Source organism: Lepisosteus oculatus, chromosome 15 (assembly GCF_040954835.1).
Source record: "Lepisosteus oculatus isolate fLepOcu1 chromosome 15, fLepOcu1.hap2, whole genome shotgun sequence".
NCBI classification, from domain to species: Eukaryota; Metazoa; Chordata; class Actinopteri; order Semionotiformes; family Lepisosteidae; genus Lepisosteus; species Lepisosteus oculatus.
This window is the reverse complement of record NC_090710.1, coordinates 23,799,906-23,821,976: the sequence shown is the minus strand read 5'-3', so window position 1 is coordinate 23,821,976 and position 22,071 is coordinate 23,799,906. Positions and strand designations below refer to the sequence as shown.

General features: G+C 34.3%; 1 long non-coding RNA gene across 2 annotated transcripts in view; it reads right to left on the bottom strand.

The window, feature by feature from the left end:
* LOC138223129 (uncharacterized) overlaps nt 1–22,071 on the bottom strand; it is a 48,407-nt gene that overhangs the window by 19,231 nt on the left and 7,105 nt on the right. Inside the window, exon 3 of one of the 2 annotated variants that reach the window (XR_011181641.1) lies at nt 13,451–13,581. The exons of the other annotated variant lie outside the window; for it this stretch is intronic. This is a non-coding gene — a long non-coding RNA (uncharacterized lncRNA). Of the gene's footprint in view, nt 1–13,450; nt 13,582–22,071 lie in introns of those variants that run through there. 2 annotated transcript variants of the gene reach the window in all.

Genomic DNA, 22,071 nt, shown 5'->3' with positions numbered 1-22,071 from the left:
GGAAATTTACAATTCTTCATACCATGATTAAAGTAAAATTTTACAGATCCAACATCAGCTCAGTCCTGCTGTACAAAGTAAAAATGAGAGATCCAGCTCAGAAGCTTTTAAGGAAGGCATCTTAGATGGATTCTGAAAGCCCAGTGGGAACAGGAAGTAACCAACAAGATCTTGAGATACACAGACACAAATAACTTCCTTTTAGTAAGACAGAAAATGAAGGTGGGTTACACATTCCCTACATGAGACAAACATGACCCCCATGTGTTGAACTTAGATGAACACCACCTGGAAGGAGAAAAAGGTGGCACCTTGAGACACATGTAAAAAAAATCTATTTTTCCTTAACAACCCAAACTGAAACAAGGGAAATTATAGTTATATATAGTCTCTGCATATGAGACTTCACAAAACTTGGGCATTATGTCCTTTGAGATATACAAGTAATTGAACTAGCCACAGCCCTCACATTCTATTACAACTTAGGACATACACTATTTACAACAATAATCAGTATTTGTTACTGTATGAAAGGCACTTAGTGCCCTAAGATATGTAATGAAAGCAGGAAGTAAGGACTAAACTGTGAGCGTGATTACCCAGAAACAACATACAGTAGATGTTTGCTCTTTACATAGCTAAAAGAAATCAAGCTCCATTAGCTTATCAATGTCTTCCCCAATTACAATAAAGTCCACTACCTTTGCCTTGTTCTTAAACTCACCCTCAAGCCTACTAACAGAACTGCATTCTGACTAACTAGAGACACAGGGAGAAACAACACCCATCTTTGGTACTGTAACTATATAACTGTAAAGATGTGCATGGGTAGTGATTGAACACTTTGTACTGACTGTAGTGAGTACACAATAATATAAAAACAATGTTCAAAAGTCTAAAATGGACAGATAGAAATGCACCAATATTTTCTTACTATCAAGAAAAGGATCAATCAGTTTCCATGAATATGATTTACACAATTGAGGACAGAAGGATCATTAAACTACTATAAAACAAATTAACAAGATGAATGACATGACCTACTGTCATCACGACAATCTTACGTCATCACCTAGCTAAACAGTCCATTATATTTCTGAACCTAAAACAAGTCTCAGCATTTTTAACCAAAATAATTTTGCTTTCAGAAAGCTCTTTAATGTTTATACAGTACATAAAACAGTGCTGTCTCACACATGCCAAAGTTGTGGCAAATGTTAAAATCTCCACAACCATTTGATAATTGTAGATTCAGTTACACTAGTCTGACTGGCCTGTCTTCCAGATAATGTCTTTTCTAATATGCGACTGAAAGGGAGATGTTTTGGCTCATAGTAGAACGTTTTTTGCAAGGATTGCTCTTGTTCTGTCTAGACTCCACTAGCTCCCAGAGGACTGGGAACAAAATTCTCTTATTCAGTTCAAGGCCCGACACAAGAATATCTCTTTGAGTCTGTGCAGCACGATGTCCCAAATGACACCATGTACTTTGCTATGGCTGACCTTCTCCGAGTTCCTTCCTTCCACACCTCTGCTTTTGGTTAATACTATTTTAATTATTTTGGACTAGTCTAAGTACAATGAACTCCTGGGTGTGTTTCAACATTCAAGCAATTGTCCACTGAGCACATTTCTGCCTGGGATTAGCCCTATAATTCAAAGTCACAACTATGAGTATTAGCATGTATCTTTGTTTTTATTAAGATTATTTTAAAAAAGCATAGGAATAATCCATATTAATTCTGTCTAAATTTCTGACCCTATAAAGAGTGGACAGATCTCCCATGACAATACTAAAAAAGTAAAACCCTGACTAACTGAAAGGTCTTAAAAACTAAAACAATTTAATCACAAACAGTATTTATATGGTTTTTGAACTGTTTTTTTTATCTTTTATCCAATTAACTGTAAAAGCAGTGCAATAGACAGGCATCCACCTTTCACTGACTGAACTACAAATATCACTAATATACTTTAGTAACTGTATGTTATTCACTTTTCAATTTTCATTTTCAGTTCACATACCAAAATAGTAGCATTCATTAAGTGTAACATTATATGAAATCAAATATCACCTTAACAAAACTGATTTTCTTAATTCCATAGATACAAGCTCTTTGTTCCTTTCCAAAATATTCAAAATGGAGAATGTAGTGTGATTTTTGTATACCATAAAATTGGTAAGTAATAGTATAGTAAAGTATAGTAAAGATTAATCATTCCACTAATTAACTAAATAGCTGAAGTAGCTTAATTTAATTTAATCAAATCAAAACTTACTTTATTTACATTTATAGACAATCTTTAGCCATTGCCATTATAACTCTTCAAGAAATAATGATTTAATAGATTGAAATCATATGATTTTATTTCTGTTTGTTGCTCCCATAATCTATACTTACGAGATGGGCTCATCTTGCAGTATGAAATCCCTCTGAATGGTCACTCTTTGGAAACTGACAATTTGGAGTAATCAATCAACCCTAACCTGAATGTCTTTGAGTTAGGAACAAGTAATAGGTTTATTCCATGCTGAAAAGAGAAGAAAAAAACACAACGTTTCAGCTGTGGAGTCTTCTTTTGGTCTGTGAGAAGTAGTAGATCATCAACAAGAAAGATAAAGTATTAACAGAAGGCTACAAATATATTATTAAAACACAGGTAAAATTGTCTCCTTAATATATTCTTACAATTACCACATTTTAGGCCATCTTTTGTGACATCATAATAGAACAGTAAATCAGATGCTGTTCAGTTTGTTTTTTTGTGATATATTATATTTTTTTGTGATATGTCCAGTGCATTTTTTAATAGGAATTGTTCTTTTCTGCAGAACTCAATCTGGTTTCCAGGGTGACCTCTAATCTTAAATACTACTTTATTAATATAAACTGCATACCATATATGCATTAACAGTAAAGGCAAACTTTGCTTGATCAAGCAAAGCTTTGCTTGTAATGAAACTAATACTCCTGTTTTGTAGTGGAGAACTAAGACTGTGCTATTATGATCAACTAAAATAGGCATTATATACTGTGCAGTAACATTCTTGTACCCTAGAGATATTGTATGTCATGCTTTTTTGATTACCACAATGATATAATCCTGTTTGAAGTGTCAGAAATGTATACATACTCTATGAACTGCTCTTTCAGAAACTCTAAACAAGTGAATATAAGACTCTATTATGAAAAGAGAGTGCCTAACAAAATGCCAATTCAATTAAAATTCAATTAAGGAATAACTTTTTTAAATGAACACTAATACATGTTATTCTGATTTCTGTCAGTAGTCATTTTCATTTAGAATTTTTCCTTGTAATTTCTGCCAAATTACAAAATGAATTATTTTCTCAGAGTTTACCATCTTAACATGCCTGGAGAGCAAGAGCCCTGTCTCAAAAATCACTTTCCAAAACATAGATTAACATTCACCTGTACCACTAACAGAACAATGGAATGACATCCTACATGTATGAATAAATAATGTTAAAAACTAATAAGATCTCCAGGAGAAAATGATGATTATCTTTAATCACTAACCTTCCCAATAGCGAGCCATATTATCCAACACCTTCATTTCTTATAAAAATAACTATCACACACAATATAGAAATGATGAAAAGAAAGGAGGATGTAATCAGGACAGAATGCCAATTACCTCATTACTTGTCATAGCACATTGTAACTGGAAATTGCTTCTTTCAGGTTTTGTTTGCTCAGGCAATTACAATAAACTCTCTGCTTGACATGTTGTTTGCACAGATGTAGAGCATTAATAAACATGAGTACTAATCTGAATTATTGAACCAGTTGCAATAATTCCTACAATGGATTTAGACTAAGACAGACAAAGCTAAAGTATCACTGGAATTCCTGGTAAAAAGCACTGTCACAGTTTATCATACGTGAAATCCTTTAATTAAATGTATAGCACTGAAGCATGCCCCACACGTATTTTTTTTTCTCTAAGCAACATTTTTTAGAGTTTAAATCTGTCCAGTAAAGTTTTCCACACAAAATATCCGATGTTTTTATAGTGGAACTATGAGACATTTTAAGAAAACTATTGTGTTCTATAATAATAAAATGTAATTGATAACATTCTAAAAAATAATTTAAATAGTTAAATAATTTACAGGTGGACGTTTTGTAGTTTACATATAAGCAAAAATATTACTGCATGAATTCCTAATACTTTTCTTTCACACATATTGAAATATCAAAGAGAAATACTTGTAATAATTTAAGAAAATGCCCTATGTCTATTTATTAGAAATATAGAAAACATACTGTACCTAATGTTCTCAACAATTCAGGCAGAGTGTTCAAGATATTCAAATCGATACCATTGTTTTAAAATGTGAAAGGGGTAAATGGTTTTCATTGTATTGTAATATTATAAATACATATATAAAATCTGTGATTGTTTTTTAAATGAAATGCAAATACTGAGCTACTTGCCCTGTAAATTTTGCAATCTATAAATAGTAAAGCAGTTATATTATGCGTGCTTCTAATTGATATGGAAAAAAATATATAATTATTGCGAGTCATGAACTGTAAATACACATACAATAATGAATAAATATATCACACATGTGAGGAGCCAAAAACATTGGAGCACAATAGTTTACTCGAAGTACTGGTTCTATAAGTCAATAAGAAACTTCCTTTTTTAAATAAAAAAGTAGCTACAGAAATAAAAAAAATGGAACACAATAAGGATAATTTGTTTTTAAAGTAGAGTAAGCATGAAAAGACACCCCCCCCCCCACACACCAATATAATCTCCCTCTGCGTTTTCTGCCAAAGATCCCCAAAAAAATAAAATTAGGCAGTTGTGGTAGAAGATCTGAGCCATGCAGTAAGGATTTGACAGTATTAGCAAGAGAGCTTCACAATCCTCCTACACCACACAATGCCATGCATCCAGAGCTCCCTCTTTATAAGTATGTTGAAATCATCTGCTACGGTGTAAATCACTGTATTTCTCCAAAGGTGTGAAGAGATTAGAAAAGAAGTCTTCTTGGTATATGAAAGAATGGCAGAGGGAAGGCAATAGCTGCACATACTGTACAGTAGGATGTGGAGGAGGAGGTGAATGATATATGCAAGGTGCCTGTACATAAAACCTGTATGATCATGTTGACGAAATAGCACCTTAAAAGGGAACTGCAACACTCTTCTTGTATTTCAGGGTTAGAAAGAATTGCTAAGCATTGGTAAGTGCATTTCAAATCACAATGAAAGTAAAATGCACACAGTAACATGCAGAATCTGCCTTTAACATCACAAAGTAGACAACATTTTCAGGTATGCGCAATGCCACATTCTGAGATTCAGAATAAGGCAACAAAACATCCACTTCCGTGAAGCGGCCTTTTTACATTTAAGCAAGCAGGCTTTGAATACATCTCTTTAATCCAGTAGAAAAATTGCTCTTGACTTTGAGACTATTTTGCCAACAAATACAACTTACTTATTAAATCTTCATGCGGATCACGCTGGAACATTTCTGTGGTGAAATGCCTGCTCCGCAACCTGTACTTATTTGCTTATACATCGCATTACATTGGTCATTACAGTGATTAGAGAGCAAGAAGGGCCACTTCACGTCACAATTTGCACAAGCTCTCACTATCGCCTGTGGTTAGACCAGTGGTTTGCGACAGCAATGAGGGCCATATAGTCCTTTTTTAAAAGTTCACGATTTTGTGCTTAATTTAGAATTTGTAAATCTTGTGATAACGTCAGGAAATTCATTTTGTTACCAAGAATTAATAAAAGGTCTTTAGAAATGGGGACTGCAGTTCTCCCTTCATATACTGTACAGCCTGATGTCTGAGAAAAGGGGGGAATAACTCAAAGTGTGTTTTTTTAGTCTTTTCTCAATAAAAGAGATATCTGACATTAAAAGCTCTCTGTATGTCAGGATGTATCACTTCAAGGGAAAATGGACTTAAATGGGGCCAAACAGTCAAATAAAATTCAGGAGGGATGGCATTAATGTCAAGAAGATCACCCTCTGGGGCAGTAGGTAGGAGGTCAAAGTACTGTACATCAGAAGCGCTTATAGACGGTTTTGAAACACGGGTGCCCCCCAAGGCTGCTGTCTCTCACCAAGTCTGTACTTCTTGTATGCTAATAACTGTGAATCTACTGCTGAATCTGTGAAATTAATCAAGTTTGCAGATAATGCTACCCTGGCAGGGCTAATAACAAAAAAAAACTATGAATCTCTGTACAGGAAGAAGGTCATTGCTTCGGTGAGCTGGTGCAACTCAATATAAGTAAAACCAAATAGGTAATCTTTGATTCCAGATGTGACAGCAATGAATTACAACCCATTGTGATTAATTATCAGATAGTGGAGAGGGTACAAACATTTTCTCAGGCAGCTCAGAAAGTCTGGAGTGTCTCAGAAAGCCATGTTCCATTTCCACAGGGTGACAGGTGAGAGCATGTTAACTTTCTGTCATAGTCTGGTTTGGTTTGGGAACTTAGCCACTAAAGTGAGAAAAAAAAACTGTCCGTCATGTACAATCTGTTGAATTTATAAATGCAACATATTTAAATCCAAAATCTCTAAAGACTATCACTGCCCACTCTCACTTACTATAGCTTTTCCCTTGTTTGAACCTCTTCCCCCTGGAAGAAGGATAAGGTACAGTATATCAAATCTAGAGTAGAGTTGTTGCAAAAGAGCATCTATCCTGTGGTTATTTGTTTTTACTTAGATTGAGATGCACCGGCTCACCAAAACAGTGACCTTCTTTTAACTCAACACTGTTATGAAGGTATGTACTGGTAATTTTGCAGAAGAGTGTTTATGTTTGGCAGGTTTGGAAATAAAGTTATTTTCTAATTTGACTTTGACTCCATCCTGTCCCAAGCTACCTCCTTCCACACAAGCAGTGATATAGGCAATCCTAGTACAGCTGCCTTTTCAGGAGAATGACCGAGTAAATGAAAACTTTGGAGAAACCTCTCACCAATTATACTAAAGGTAATAATAAATAATTTAGAACTGTAAAGGTGTAACATGAAGTTTGTCTGGGTGAGATCTGACAGCAATACATCCTGTGCCTACTGTATGTAACTGCAGGAATATCCTGTGAAAAGTCTCAAGGCTAGTAAATGGATGGGCTGAATACCATTATAATAATGGTTCTACCTATATCCTGAGTAACTGCAGTAAGAGTTTTGCTAACAGCCTATAATTAACATTGTTTGTTTCCTTATATACAATTGGTACCACCAGGCCCTATAAATATGCCTGTGGTACATCTACCTCTTCAATGCTATTAGTAGTTAACATTGACCAAAGTCTTTTCTTATCCCCATGCATGTTGTCATTTTCTTTATCACCTGAAATTAATTTAACACAACAGACTCCTTACCTATTGCACAGTTGCAATAATAAAATCCAGTGAAAACAATTAGTGTTATTGCCTGCTATTCTTGCCATTCTGGATGTATCCATGCTTACATGTTTTCTGCTATATTTATATCTTGATATCAATATACTAGTATTCACATTCTAAAAGTATATCAGGCTATCCTATTCAAATAGTGTAAAGTGTTCATTCCCCCTACAATTCAAAGTAAAATAAATCAATCAAACAATCCTTTAAAGACTTTGTCCCCTCATATCAACAAAATTCTACAAGTGTTTTGCTACCTGATTTTTCCTTAGGATCACAAAGAGCTAATCTCACAATCATTCCAAAAACTAACATCAAAGCTATTGGTCATTAAAACATGATTCTGATTCACATTGTTAGTATAAACTATAGTGGCAGAAGGACTTTTAAAGTCTTTTTTGCTTCAAGATATTTTTTTCTTTTGCATCCTCTGAAAGTACATGTGATAAGATTATTAGATTTAAGGGTACTGGATTTAGCAAGACAAATGTATATTATACATTCTAAGCATAAAATGACAAAAGTAAAATAAAATTATAGCATGTTTTATCATTAGCTTATAGCATATTTATGAATTGCTGTTGGGTAAATGTTTCACTAAAGTAAGTTTCAAGAATCACCCCAGGCTTTAAATAAAATAAAACTCAATTACAAGATATTTAGTTCAAAGAACATTTTAACAAATATTGTACTCAGAATGACTGTACAGAAGTGCTCAAAGTCATAAAACAAAACAGGAAAATATTTTCCAGAAGAAGTCTTTATTGGAAATTCTACAAGGCACAAAATCTAAACTGGAACAAGAAAAATCTTACAATCAGTTAGACATTCCAGAAGACAAAATATGAAAAACCGATGTAAATGTGTAATAGAAAAAAGACATTTAGGGATTTTATTTCATATAGTACTGTACAGTTTTTAAATAATATATTGTATTGCAATGCTATTTCATCTTGTAATCAATACAGGCATTGCTGTCTTCAAATAAAATGCTGGCATACACAAAGTCACAAAAGAAGGAGAAACCATAATGTGGCACCCATACGTAACCCACCCTTCAGACCCATGAGATATATTTCCCCCAAAAAAATATACTTCCAACCAATGTACATGAGTTGAGAGAATATCTACAAGTAGAATGACAAATGTAGTAGCACATTTTTTAGTACATTTTTAGGGTATGATTTTCAAAAAGCATAATAAAGGCACAGGAGACTACTCCAGAAATCAAAAAGATTTTTTCTACTTTGATCACCTTCTCTCATTCAATACGAAATTATTGTGCAAAGGGGCCAGCTTTAAGGAATATGAACAAAATGGAAACATATAATAATATACACAAAACCAGACAGAAAATGAAGTGTATTTTGTCAGTTCTTTGATTACACATAGGTTTTATGTCTGCTGAGCATGCTTCTAAAATTACTGTGACTTCTGAAAATAGGAAGTATGAGGCCTCTGCGATTTCACCTTACCTTGGAACTACAATATTCTTGTGAAAAGCTGCAGTCTCATTTATTCCTCAGAACTGAAAGAACAAGCTAGAAATGTGCTACCAGTTTAATTAATTTATACAGAAACATGCACAGTCTACTTCCAAACATATAGTGTGTTAATAAAAGTATCAAATTTAAAGTGTAACACATACATTAAAGGGTGGTCTTTCATGCTTCTATTGGCTTGGATGGATGAGACAAAAGTATGCACGGACAGGAGATGTCTGTTATTGATTAAGCTTTACAGGTCACTGATTTTGCTTAGGGAACACTAATTATTTCCCACTGGGGAACGTCTTTGAAAATGAGACTACGTAAATGTGTCCAGACTTCTTTGAACAAGAGAAAAACCCCAGAGAACAGTATTGGTGAAACAGTTGGTGAAAATCAAGAAAATGAAATAAAAAGGACTTCTTGTTGGATTAGTCAGTAAGTGCAGTACTTAGGGAGCATTTACACCACATTATTGAAGATACATTTAAGCATAGTTTAGCACAATATAATCTAAAAGAAAACAATATGTTAATTAGGCCTAAAAGAGCAAGTGTTGAGACCAACTAAGTAATCATGAGCTTGAAGTAGTATAAAAAACCTTTTTAAAGATGTTGCAGGCCTCAAAGACTGGAGTTTGATACCCCTATTTCAACTCATAACAGAACTAACCTGCATGAAGCAGTGAGTATAAGTAATACATGTACAAATAAAGAATAAATAAAAAAATAAACCAACTATAATACAGTGTATTGTCACATGTAGATACACCAAATATAAAAAAATGTAACATGACAGTTAACATACAGACTGGTAGATAAACAAACTTGTAAATCATGTTAGTTAATAAGTTAAGGAAAGCCTCCATCTTAGTAATAACAGAGAACTTGATATGTTATATAGGCCATGAGGACAGACTATTACCACAGTATCACAGATGGGGCTCAGAACCAATACAAAGTTGTAATCTACAGTACATGCTATCAGCAAACAGATTATAAAATGAGATTTTAATATCTCTGCCTGGCTGTAACTGCAGTCTTAACTAAAAATACATGTAAATACTTTTTGTTCTTTATTATAGTTATTTCATATTTCAGTTTTTGTGTCAACTATCCCAGAATCTCATTCCATAAGTCTCTGAAATCAAGTGAAATCAAGGCAAAAAAAAAACAGGTGACTGACTGCAGCAGGTGACTTCCTTTAAAATAAATAGAAAAAGTTATTGGTATGTCTACTTAGTTCTACTACATCATCTAATGTAAAACTAATTAATAAGTAAGAACGAGCTCCCCATTTGTGGGAATGAATTATGGAGTCATTATTTTCCTGGATTATGCCAATTTGCTCAATCGGCATCTTTACAGGACTAAAATAAAAACAGTTTGGGGGAGTTTCTATCATTTAAGAAGAGGCTAGATCATAATACTCAGATCAATAAGATGTCGGCATGAATTCAAGCCCTTAACCAGCCCGGTACCATCTATCCTTTCCAAGATAATGCAAGATGTTTATTGGGACATCGTTCCAGGCAGACATGGGTTTGGACAATGTTAAATAATCAACATGTTGGTACTTTACCCCATATTTTACACTAATTTAAAACAGTATTATCAGTAGTAGTATAGTAGTATACTGCAGTCCCATAATTTCATCTCTTTGATAGACAATTACCAACCCACCCCAAATATATTAAATTTCCTCATCTCATTGATGTCTTTCCTCCAACAATTTATAATTAAATGCAGTTGCAGCATATTAAAATCATCACTGCGGTGAGATAAGGGTTTGTCTATTTTGCCATTCTTCAGAATTTCTAGCTACAGTAGTCTGATTTCATATGTACAGCTAATTGATAGTAGAGAGGCAATGAGGTATTCAGATACATTTGTGAATTACTATATTTTCTCTGTAGTCAAGTTTATAATTTACAGAGAAAACAATGCAAAAGCAATTGTAAAGATAGATTTTTCCAAACAGACCACTCACAAAAGACTTCTGTATCTTCCAAATTGGATGTTACAGTTCAGATTGGTTGGAATAAGTAGCATATTTGAAATTGTCAGCATAAAGGAAACTTTGAAGAAAACACTACATAGAAAATGGTGGTTTGAGTTAAGTGCCGCTTAAATTTCCTTTTAATAATGGAAGATTTTGACATATTTCATGTTTATTAAAATCCCTGGAAAATGCTTTAGTGAAAGGCAATGGGAGTAAATACACTCTAGTCATTTCTTTTGAGTTTGCAAAGAGCAGTTTCACAGCTGGTTACACGGCACTGGAATTCTATTGAAAGAAAATTGAATTAGCCAGAGTCTGCTTCAGTATTAATTTACAGTCAAACAGATGTACAATAACGTTGCGCTGTAGTTATTTTTGCTTCCTGCCATTCATTTTCTTATGTTATTTGCACACTGAATAGCAACAAGTGTAAAGTATCTCAGTGTGATAAACCTCACTAAACATTAATTAGATTGCATCTTATCAAAACATTGAATAATATTGTATTATGAATCACCACTCTAGATTCTATTCTCCCACTAGTTTAATGAATTCTCCTTTACCAATGCATCTCATTTGTTGAGAAGCCTGCACTCACTTCTCCTGAAGAGAGTTTAAATAACAGTATTGACACTGTATGTGAGTAAATATTAGGGTATTTGAAATCAAGTATCATGCTGGCTCTCAGACATAACATTGCAGAAAAACTTAAATCCTTAACAACATTGGATAGAAAATATCAAATATGATTATAGATCATGAATAGATCGAGATCATGCATGTCTATTTGTATGGGAAACAAAGCAATAAATACTTGCAAAAACAACAAATTTGCTGGATAGCATCTTATAATTAAAAGCAGGCTCCATCTACCTTAGATTGAGCTCTTTGTGATATTTCAAGATTCCAAGCTATCACCATGGTACTTATGGTTTCCTACACCACATCCTGACTAACAAATACCTCATGAGATGTGCAAACCAGGTAGATACACTTCCCCACTGGTCATATCTGTAATGTTTCAAAATGTCAACACCGTGCTTCACTAAGCATGATACAGAGAGGTGCATATACCACACTGTTTCTTATTTACTGTATATTGTGGAGAATTGGCCTTAATCCTGGTTTGGCGAAGGGCATAGACTGGGCAGGAGGTAGGAATGCAGCTTCACAAGGCAGGGGGTTTATTGCCCTTTGGGTTACAGGTATGTGTTAGACACTTAAGAGATAAAGAGGGGAATAGACCCAACGTTGAGAGAGAAAGCGGGAGAACGCAACCTCTCATACAGTAGCTTGCCACGTGTTCCAAGGAGGGAGAAAGTTAGGGGTCCCCCTCGATATAGGGTGCTGAGGGGAGGAAAGGCTTCCAGAGAGCAAAGTCAGGGGTAACAGCACAGCCCAAGGACTGGGGTGAAGTGCAATGCTAAAATATTTTAAAACTACCATAATCCATCCAAAAATGTTCTGTTTTATGGAGCACCCTCAGTAAATCCAAACGAACACAGGGAGGAAAGAAAAAATCCACATAGAGAGCATCCCAAGAATTGAACCTGGAGCTCATTTCAAATATTCCCAGGATTTTAGTATTTTCTATAGTACAGTATAATGCTTATTCTGTCTTGTTATACATTGTTTTTTAATCTTTTTGTCTGGTTCTCAACTGAGCGATCTTCTGAACACTTTATTTCATAACTCATTGTGGCACTTGAATGACAAGACCTCCTATTAAGGAAAATTATTATTTTTCTCTCCATGCAACACTGCAGATCACAATATCAGCTGAATGTGAGTATTTGACAAGTAAAAATGTAACTGTGGCAGTGGTGTAGTTTATTCTGTTCTGTGTACAGTATTTGCACATTATGTTGTTGTTTCCTTATGGCATTACAGTGAACTTTTAATCCTCATGGGAACTGCTAATACAGCAGCACCTTGAAAGTAAACATTTCAGTGAGAGCAAGTGTGTAAATACCATTATTTAGACATCTTCCCTGATGAGGTTCACCTCACAGGATTCATGTTTTAAGTCTTCTTAAATTTGCATGTTTTTTATGATGACATTTAAAAATGAGAATCCAGTATTTACCAGTAGCATGATCACAAGTATGGTATCTCATTAAGGCAGAAAATAAGCAGATCAGAACAATCATTAATGTAATTCAGTCAGCATGGTTTGAGTTTAAACAAATGCACACACATGGATACTGTATATAAATACAGAGTAAATCCAATCAGCACAAAAGGAAATTGTACTACGTTACTCCAGATTTAATTAAATAAAATCACGGTCATTGAAAGGTAATACAATACTTGGAAGAAAGATTTAAACTTTCTAGACTTGTGTAGATCCATGAACAATAAAGGCCTCTTTCACTCAGAAGACATGTATTAACTGAATATTAGTAACCATTTGAAAAATCATTATAGATAGAACCCAGGCAGTTTTATAATGGATCTACTGGAATCTTGTATTTGCTTGTTACATCGGATAATAAATGATCACAAACATATAGTCCAATACTTTGTGAATGGTGATGGTGATCAAATTTTCAGAACAGAGAAATTCTGTCATACACACCAAATACTGTTGTTCTGCTTTCCCTTTTCCACCATGCAACAAATTAGCTTCCACTTCATCCCTGCTGGACTTCATCACCTATCTAAATTCTGTCAAAACAGAGAGAAGAAGTAACAAGTTTTGCCAAAGCAGTGATATTCAGATACCACGTCTCATCTTCCGCAAGAACTGCTGATCTCCTCTTACAGATAAACTAGATCTTAATTAAACACATTTCCAGCTGTGCAAGTCAGTAGGCAGATGGATTCATGATTCCTGGTTCACTTTTACTGCTTTTCTTTATTTCTTTTTGAAGAATGGAACATGAAAGCAGTTTTGGTTCAGACGTGGCCCAATATCATTACTTAAACCTGACAATGTTAATTAAGAGCATCACATGTTATTTTATACCACAAAAGAAATTTAATTTCATTAAAATCCAATTTTACTTGGACAGTATCAACAAAGAAGAAAAAGTAATTGCTATTTGAACATGGGTACCTTTGTTCTATTTTCATCATGTGAATAAATGTAATCATAACAAAAAAAACAAAGGAAGCAGTGCAGGTCTCTGAGTTCTGAGATTTTATCTTTTGATGGATAAAGAAAAGCTTCAAACTTATGTTAAGTTCCTTATGCAGAAATTCAATTTTTTGTTTTATTTCTTAATGCATATGAGCACATCTTGCAGCCTTGCGTGTATTCAGTACATTATTTATGTGTTTTCATAACTTATGTAGTTAGAACCAAAACCAATTCAAGAAAATCCTTACGGTGCATATTTATACATGTTGTGAACAACTTCCTAATTTACCTTTCTCGATATATTGTTAACTCTTTTTCTTAAAGTTTAAATATTGGGCCATCAAGATCAACACATTGTCAGTACAGATTCTAAAACTCTTCTTCCACCTTCTCCTGAGATTTGTCCCTGTTTATTGAATTTTCTTATCTTAAATTTTAATTTTCTATTGAACCTTTTAAAGTGTTGTGCAATCAGTATTCTGCTAGGTCAGGTGCATCTTATGCTGATACTAATGCTATAAAGAATTAAGTACATGCAAGTATGCATACAACGACAGTAATGTGAAGAAAGACTTAATTTGAAAATACAAGCCTGAAAGGTGTCTGTTAGTTTCTTTAAGCATCTGTGAAGCAATCGAAGCTTTTGTGCTTAAATGTGAGAAAACTGTTGTACATTGTGCGCTACACAATTCAAAGAACATATTGTATAAGAACATTCTGTATAAATACAGAAACCGTCAATTAAAATTAACAAAAAAAAAATACTACTGCTCACAATTTTAACCAAGCACATACAGAAATCTTTATTAAAAGCAATAAATATTGATGATCAAGCGCATCCGCATCCACATTCAAAGGCCTACTTCTGAGGGAATGTATTATTCTTTTATATGATAGTTTGCTATATAACTAATTCAAGATCATTTATAACACTGTGCCAATCATCTAATATTGGATTTTTAAATGGATAAATACAGCTTGCTCTCACCACAATTTCAATGGTTCACAATGGTTTATTCCCTTTCAAGAGCAATTTTGCAGTGTTGGTAACCAATCAGCAATGGTCAGCAATATATTTAAATGACATTCATAATAAAAAATATTTTTTCATTCTCAAAACTACAGATACAGTATGTAGCATCACTGATCTGATCAGTACAAAGATGTTCATAAGTGCAAAATAAGCTTGAGAGGACTTTGATTGAATGGGGATACGGGATTAATTATCTGGACCAATATTTATTTTGTTGAAGTCTGGTCAAGCACATTACCTTTACATAGAGCTTTTAATGTTTACCGATAAGTTAATAACAGAGTTATTATATATTTGTTTGCACCTTATTTGTAATTATTTTTAAATTGATAAGAGTGCTGTAGATTCTGATTAAAGTAACTGGATTTTGTGCTGGCCTGCAAAATATTACATTTGTATTATTTGCAGAAATGGGATGTTTACATTCCAACACAACAGAAAACAAACAAAAATGTCTGTAATTGAAAGTGTTTCAGTGGCCATTGCATGTTAGTCTTTGCATTCTATACATATTGATTGCTTCCCCTGTTTATGTTTTTATCTATTGATTTTTCTGTCCACCATTTCAAATCAAAATGCCTTATTGGTGTTAGAAAGCCTAAACTTTTAGTGTAAACAATATGTTATGTACATCAAGACAAGTTTTATTCTTTAAGCAAAAAGAGAATATTTCATATTTCCCCTCGGACCATCAAACCAATCAGGAACTCCCGCCGTAACAACCGCATTCCTTTGGTGCTTCCCTATCACCCTAACACACTTCCTATCCCCAGGACTATTAACGACAACTTTTCCATCCTACAGGATGATCCCTCCATTGGGGCCCTCTTTCCTGACCTCCCCCCCATCATCTCATATCAACGATCACCTAATCTGCGCAATCTTCTTGTTCACAGCTCCCTTGACTGCCCTCAGCAACCATCCACACCAGGTACTTCCCCTTGCAACAAAGCTCGCTGTATCACCTGCAAGTAGACATCCAACAACACACTCATTCAAGGCCCCTCAGGACAATTCCGGATCATCTAGATGGCATCTTGTACCTCCAGCAACCTTATTTACTGTATCTCTTGCAGTAAATGCCCAGTTTCTCTCTATATTGGAGAAACAGGAAGGAGACTTGGAGACCACTTCAGAGAACACATCAGGGCTGTGAAGATGAAAGATCTCTCCAAGCCCATTGTTTCTCATTTCACCTCTGACGGCCACGACCACTCTAATCTCTCCGTCTGTGTTCTCAAAGATGGTTTTCCAAACTCATACATCAGAAAGACTACCGAAATCAAACTTATCCTGCAGCTAGGATCACACTTTCCCCCTTCTCTTAACGACAGACTACTATTCTACTAAATTTTCTCCATTCATTGGAAGTTTCATTTCACACCTTTTTACACCTATCCTGACTTTACCTCTTGATTGGCCTCTCTTTCTGTCCCCTGATCCTGCCTCTAACCCCTCCTCCCTCCCAGCCTTTGTTCTCCCACTTCATTACCTTGGCCTACTGCTTTGTCTCTCTCACACCTGAAGAAGGCTCCATGGCCGAAACGTTGTTTTTTCTCTTATTTTTTTCAGCATTGAATAAATCTATTATTTGTTCTATTTCATAATTGGTTTAGCCAAAAAAAATGTTCTTGCTTGTGCTGGTTACTAAATCTTGAAATTCATCAGGATAGTTGAAAACTCTGAAGGCTGATTATCAGTTGCTACATCTGTTTATTCCAAAATAAACAAGAACATAGCTCCTTTGCACAAGCAACAATGAATGCTGTCTTTCAATTCCACCTTCAGTGTCAGCACTCAGGTCTGTCAGATCACAGGTCATAATGAATTTTTAAAAAAAGCTGAACCCTATTGATACAGCATAATGCAAATGGGGATATGGGGAAAGAACAATATTTTGCCATATAAGAAATGAATGAAGAAGTGGTTCATGCAGTTTTGCAAATCGACAATGAGTGGAAGTGGAAATAAAATGCTGTTTGATCACTGACAATTTTATGACTACGCAATAACTGAGAAAGAGAGACTTTGATAACAATTGGGCTAGGCCCTGTTATCTGTTCTGTTAATTTTCTTTCGAAGCATAAGAGCTGTCTGCAAAAAAAAATAACAGCAATTAAAAATTTTATACTACATTGCTGGTATGCTTAATTTCAAGGAATATGTTTAATTCTTTGTTTTTGTAATTGATTGGACATATTTCATGACAAATCAGTAACCTTGAAAGAGAACATTAATTAGTATTAATTTTTGTTATTCTTTCACATAGAATTACTATATCCATAGGTGACATAAAATAAGAATAATTGAAACACAACGGGTGCAGTTGGTTCAAATATTGTCAGGATATATGATCGTAAGACTAGGTGGAGTAAAAACCGTTTCTCATCTCATCAGATCAAATATTAAGCTAGAGAGAAAAAACAAATGTTCCAAACTACAGAAGAACCTTTATTTTCTGGTGAATCTATTAACAGTAAGTGAACTTCATTGTTTTAAAGTTAAGGAAAACTAGAGATAATAGCTTGCACTTTCCAATGCAAAAGTCAAAAATCAAATATTACAAAATTGTAGTTTTATGTGCAACTTTACCTCACCTTGCTTACACTATGTTATGAGAAAATTATATTTATTAGCAGATCTGTAAAAACGTCTAAACTATTCCAGAAAAAATAAATTGCAATGCTGTAAAATTGAATATATTTAAATAAATTTGAACCAGCATTTATTTGCATCTTGAGGTGAGCACATCTGTTACAGAGTTTGTGTTATTTTATTTTTTTAATACAGTTATTTGAAAATTGCATCCGGTTTTTGAATATATCACAATGTAAGGAAACACATGCCAGGCAAGAAACTAATCAGACTTAAGCAATGTTACTTATACATCTGAATGTGCTAATGATTTTTTTTTTTAAAAATGCATCCTCTCACCTATCAGTTTATCTGTATTTTAAAATAAACTGTATTTTATTCCAACAGAAAACTTTAGAATGACTAGAATCAACATCAAGTGGACATGAACCCACGATTAAATTATTTAGCAAACACATTCACATGCAAATGTATATTTAAATTAATTAATTTCTCCTGAACATTTTCAATGTAATGTTGAAGAATAAGTTTCTGGAATTTTCCATTTCACGCCAAATGCACAATTTGGTAGCTGTCTTTGATCTAAGTGAGTTAATAAAAAGTTTGTAAACACGTTATGGTGTTTCCTTGGAGAATGTTACAAAAACTGCCAAAGGCAAATATAAGATTCAGGTGTCAATTAAAGGATGCTTTCATAAATTAGGTTTTTATTTGGCAAGTCAAAATTTGATTTGGATATTCCAGGTTGATGCCAGTTTATGTTAATAAATGTATATTTGTAGGGGTTTTGTTAGTCTTGATATACAATCTTCTTGATGGATTACATAAATTGAAAGCCTGAAAGGAATTTATTCACGGGAACAGGGTGTTAGTTGTGTATTCAATAATTAGAAGCTTTTATAATATCTTCTCCTCCCCCAAAAGTTGCTTTTCACAGCTACGGTTTTAACTATCCAGAGACAATTCATCATCTGCAATGTAATTTGTTTCATCTGGTTTTAATATGTTATAGATGAGCAGTTGTATGTCTTTCCTGTTAGAGCATTACAAGACAGGCCACTTTTACATTAGACTGGTACTACAAGAGATACCTGTGGTGTTCTTCATGGTTCATGGGGTCCTAATTTAAATGGGAAGTTGCACATATTTCATTGGAGCATTTGGAAAAGCCAGCTTTCACAGAAGGATGCAGATGATGGACTGTTCTCTATGCACAGCTGAACTGCTCTAAATGTGTCAGGAAAGGTTATGGATCGTTTCATTCAGCCATCATATCCAGCCTGCTGTTTGTACAAATCACAGTGCGGTGTCACTGAACAGAACATTTTTGACAGAGCACTACACAGGGAGGAGGACTTCGCTTAATGTGAGCTTCCTTCCAGAATGCATAGAGCCACCTCAAATCAGCTCTTAAATTAGACAAAACTTTCTGCCATATACATAAATACGTTCAGGCATCATTAAAATGGAGTCAGGGTTTTTCTCAAAAAAAGAGAGAATGGGAAATTTAATGGGAAATTGGAAAATCTTCCCAGTAAATGCATCATTTAAAAGCGACATATCTGATGTGTTTTCATGAAAATACACCACTGAAACCTGTAGTCATCTGTACAACCATTGCAACCTTCCCCGTTTGCCTTATCGGACTGGAAACTACCCATAACTGTAGAGTACAAGCTTAGTGCAGCCTTCCTAACCAGCAGATCTTGGCATTCTTTATAGTCCCAAATTATTTCAGAGTAGTTTCCCACCAATGTGTCAGGTTTATGCTTCTAATTCATCTTATATCAGAAAAAAAGTTGCCTATTTACACCAATATGGAAATATTTCAGGTAGGAAGCTGCAGGTACCTGAATGACAATGTAATCATTGTACTTACCTGAAAATTATAATGCAGTGATATTTCCTTACAAGCATTAGTCAATGCACATACATTACTGCAGTTAAAAACATTAAATGAATTGAGACATTTTGATCTTTAGCACAATGTTGGAGTCTGGTGATTTCTCATGCATGGGTCCAGGCTCAGCAGATTTTAAAATTAATAAATTTCTGGGGGTTTAGAGACCCTGCAAGCACATGGATGATGAATAACTAAATACTAAGTGGTAATATGTTATGCAATACATATTTATGAATATATTCCTCACCTGTCCCTGATTCAGACACAACCATTTAACACAACACAGAAGAGCCCAAAACAAAAGGGTATTTACAGTATCCCTCCTGTCAGAATAGAAATCTAGTATCAAAATACTGTATAAACCTGGAAAAAAATAATTCAAAGTACTTTGCATGTGCTGTAGCTGTAATATGAAAACCAAGAATTATTTCGAGAACGTAAAATGTAGATCAACTCAGCATTCTGCTGTGCCAGGTGAATTGAGCTGAGGGAAGTCAATGTTACAATTTGCAATAATAAAGTTCAGTTTTTATTTCAGGCATAAATATTTCAATTTTCTAGTTATACCTGACAATGTAGCATGACATGTTAAAATATATTTGCTTAAACAGAAGAATCTGTAGGTGGTGATGTCAGTACACTTTGCCAAAGTACAGAATAAGTGTTTTTTAGGTTAACTATACATATAAAGTAGCGCAAACACTCAGAACAGCCATCACTATTAATTATATATAAGCAAAAAAGCTTCACTATTATATTTCTTCTACTAGAACTTTGCATCTCTACCCTTGGCACACAGTTTGATGTTTTTTATTTCTGCTATATTTAATCATTAATGAAAACGTCCTGTGACATTCTTCCTGAAATCTTCACACTCCTTCCATATTTTATCAAGACTATCTAGAGTATCTACACTATGGGTTTCTATTTTTTTTAAGTATTTCTGCAGTGTATTGATTTTGTTGGTGTTGACTTTTGGCAACACACTCTTATCAGAGAACAAATGTACTAGACAAATGTTGTGGACCTAATTAAATTTATCTAGACAAACTAATTTGTTCTGAAATTCTTTTGTTTTTGTATAAAATAGCATATCTGGCCATTGGTTGGTTATACAAGTTTATATATAGTATAAATCAACAAAAATGTCTGGAAGAAGGAGTGAATGCAAAAGTAATTTATTGTCCACAGAATAATATGGAACATTGTATCAATACAGTAATCATTCACCTCTTAATGCGCAGCGTAGTTGCGTGTGACTACGGGTAAGTAAATATTTACTTAAGAGGAGCGTCTCACTTCGTGTTACATCAACAAAACCACACAACCTTTACAGAAAACCTTTTATCAATCAAAAAGGGACAACTGGTGCTTCAAAAAAACATTTTCAGAACCAAAAAACAGGTAATTAATCAAAAAAATTATTGTGCGCCGCGTAGTCACATGTGACAACGGTCTAAGTCAATATTTACTTTTGAGACATGTGCCATATTTCATTGTTTTTTACCAAGAAAACCACAATACCTTTACAAAACCTGTTATCTACCAAAAAAGGACAACTGGAGCTTTATAAAACCGTTTTCAGAACCGAAAAACAACAAGGCAATCAAACACAAAGAAGCTTTTTATCTGATGATGCACTTCCGAACTACATCGATAAGTAATCCTTAAGTGAGCAAAACATGACCGCAAAAGCAAAAACCAGCAAAAAAATTATATATATATCCCATGTTTTTACCTTATTCTGAAGTACGATATATATCCACAAATCATTAATGAACTGAAGGTTATTGGCTTTGAAATTGATATTTGAAACTGGACTGCCTGAAATAAGGTGATCTGATTGGTAAAAAAAACAATTCAGAGCCCTAAGGGGGTGAGACTTCCTCTAGAAGCCTCAGGCTACATTCCACTTGACTTCTAGCTGTCAATCATTGACTCAGAAGGGGTAATCAAACAGTTTCTTATCAGTGGTCTTTTTTTTAAGTCTAAAGGTTTTTATAGAAATTGGAATAGCTTTTATGTTATTGCTTTAAATAATTTTTATAACTTATTCTGAGATGAGACATTCCATTCCAGGTCCAGTCTTCACAAAACATTATGTAGAGCTTTTTCAAATTGATCAATTTGTCCCAAAGTTTTATCCAAGCTAGTAGATACGTAGGACAAGGCTTTTTCAGCTACCTGACAGGCCTAGAATTGAAAGGCCTGACCTCTGAAGACCAAAACAAGTTTGTAGTTTTTTTTCCATGTTTGTCTGCTGAGTGGACACATTAAGAAATAAATGTGACCGTTCACACTCAAATCCAAGGGGGTTAGCTTCAATTTAAGCCCTGAACCAGGCTCCTGCTATATTCTGCTGCAGAGATATAACAAAATGTTTAAGGGGAGGAAATTCCAGGCGGACATTGGCTAAGAGGGTCTAGGACAGTAATCATTAAATTAATTGCATATAGGCTAATGTGTTGGGAGATGCATTTAAAGCAATTCTCAGTAATTCTAAAATATAATTCTGACTGTAGATGTAACATTATATTTAACAGA